Here is a 2708-nt window from a genome sequence, read left to right on the forward strand (position 1 = left end):
CCGGTTTAGCCTCTATCCATTTGGTGAATTTATCCACCATGACCAATAAGTATTTTTTCTTGTGGGTTCCCCCTTTAAGGGGTCCCACCATGTCAAGCCCCCAGACCGCGAAGGGCCATGTAATGGGGATTGTTTGGAGGGCGGTGGGTGGCATGTGGCTTTGATTTGCAAACAGCTGGCAACCGGCGCAACGTTGGACCAAGTCCTGTGCATCTGCCCGGGCCGCTGGCCAATTGAATCCTGTACGGAAGGCCTTGCTTACAAGAGCCCGGGCTGCAGCGTGATGACCGCCGAGTCCGGCGTGAATTTCTGCCAAAAGGTTCCGCCCTTCCTCTTCGGAGATGCACCTTTGAAGGACTCCGGTAGTGCTTTTCTTGTACAATTCTCCCTCATGGACCCTGTAGGCCTTGGATCGCCGCACTATGTAGCGTGCCTCATTTTGGTCTTCCGAAAGTTCCTGTCTAGTTAGGTAGGCCAGGAATGGTTCTATCCACGGGGCAATAATGGCCATTATTTCGAGGGCTGAATGTGTTATTTCGGTGGCGGAGCCTCCGATTGTGCCAGAGAGTTCGGTATCGGGTATTTTGGCCGGGTCCAGACTGTTGTTACTTGTGTCCCCTTCCCATGCTACGGATGGCTTGAAGAGCGTTTCCAGAAATATGTTGGGAGGGACCGCGTCGCGTTTTGTGCCGATGCGGGCGAGGATATCCGCCGCCTGATTGTTTTCCCGAGACACATGGCGAAATTCGAGCCCCTCGAACCGAGCTGACATTTTTAGGATGGCATTGCGATAAGCTGCCATTTTCGGATCCTTGGCATCAAAGTCTCCATTTATTTGGGATATCTCAAGGTTCGAATCCCCGCGCACCTCTAGGCGTTGAATGCCCATGGATACTGCCATCCGGAGACATGTAGAAGGGCCTCATATATTTGGCTACGTTGCTGGAGTCCGTATACATTATCTGTAGTACGTATTGAACTGTATATCCTATTGGGGACGTTAAAACGACGCCAGCCCCCAGAACAGCCAACATTTTGGAGCTGTCGAAGTGCATGATCCAGTTTGAATATGTGCCGTACTCCTTAGGGAGTTCGGCTTCCGTCCACTCGGCGACGAAGTCAGCCAAAACTTGCGACTTAATAGCTCGCTGTGGCTTGTAAGTTATGTCGAACGGGAGGAGCTCAATGGCCCATTTGGCAATCCGACCCATCGCGTCGCGGTTGTTTATAATATCGTTAAGTGGTACTTCAGAGGCTACCGTTATCGAACACTCTTGAAGTAGTGTCGCAGCTTCCGGGATGCCATAAATACCGCGTACGCTATCTTTTGATATTGCGGGTACCGTGATTTGCATGGAGTAAGGACAGTGGACACATAGTAAACTGGCTTTTGAAGGGGGAATTTGTGTCCGTCCACTTCTCGCTCGACGACGAGCACTACGCTTACTACTTGATGAGTTGCTGCAATGTATAATAGCATTGGTTCGCCAATGTTTAGCGCGGCCAGGACTGGGTTTTTTGCCAATATGGCTTTTATTTCGTTGAGTCCGGCCGTGGCGGCATCCGTCCACTCGAAGTATTCGGTGCGCCGGAGGAGGCGATAAAGGGGTAATGCCTTTTCTCCCAAGCGGGAGATAAAACGGCTTAGAGCCGCCACACATCCGGTCAATTTTTGTATTTGTTTGAGGTCTGTTGGGGGAGCCAACTGTGACAACGCTCGGGTTTTGGACGGATTAGCTTCAATACCTCTACTGGAGACAATGAATCCCAGGACCTTTCCGGCTGGTACGCCGAAAACGCATTTTTTCCGGATTGAGCTTGATGTCATATGTTCGGAGGTTATCGAATGTGAGCCTCAAGTCGTCTACTAGAGATTCGACATGCTTGGTTTTTACGACCACATCATCTACGTATGCCTCCACTGTTTTGCCGATCTGGTTTGCCAGACATGTCTGAATCATGCGCTGATATGTTGCACCGGCGTTTTTGAGCCCGAAGGGCATTGTGTTGAAGCAGAATGGGCCGTATGGTATGATGAATGCCGTTGTGGCTTGGTCTGGCTCTGCCATTTTAATTTGATGGTAGTCGGAGTATGCGTCGAGGAAACACAATGAATCGTGTCCTGCGGTAGCGTCGATGATTTGATCGATGCAGGGGAGGGGGAAGGGATCCTTTGGGCAGGCCTTGTTAAGGTCCTTAAAATCGACGCACAAGCGCCAGGATTTGTCCTTCTTTTGTACCATCACCAGGTTTGCTAGCCAGTCCGGATGTTTTATGTCTCTGATGAATCTGGCCTCCAATAGCTTGGCTTGTTCCTCTCCCATGGCTTGTCTATTAGGTTCGGAGAAACGCCGAAGAGCCTGCTTGACTGGCTTGAATCCTTTTAGGATATTTAGGCTGTGCTCAGCCAGCCTGTGTGGGATTCCTGGCATGTCTGAAGTGTGCCAGGCAAAAATGTCCCAGTTCTCGCGTAGGAACTCTCGCAGTGCGGCGTCGACATCAGGGTTTAAATGTGCCCCGATGGAAGCTGTTTTTGTAGGGTCCGTTGGATGGACTTGTAATTTGACTATTTCATCCGCCGGTTTAAAGGAGGTGGACTTGGATCTTTTATCGAGTATCGCGTCGTCCCTGTTCACTGTGGAGCGCAGTGCAGTTAGTTCCTCGGCTACTAGGGCTTCGGATAGTGCCTCGAGGGCCAGTGCGACTGT

This window comes from Triticum urartu, chromosome 7A (assembly GCF_056163025.1).
Source record: "Triticum urartu cultivar PI428250 chromosome 7A, HENAU_Tu73, whole genome shotgun sequence".
Classification (NCBI taxonomy): Eukaryota; Viridiplantae; Streptophyta; class Magnoliopsida; order Poales; family Poaceae; genus Triticum; species Triticum urartu.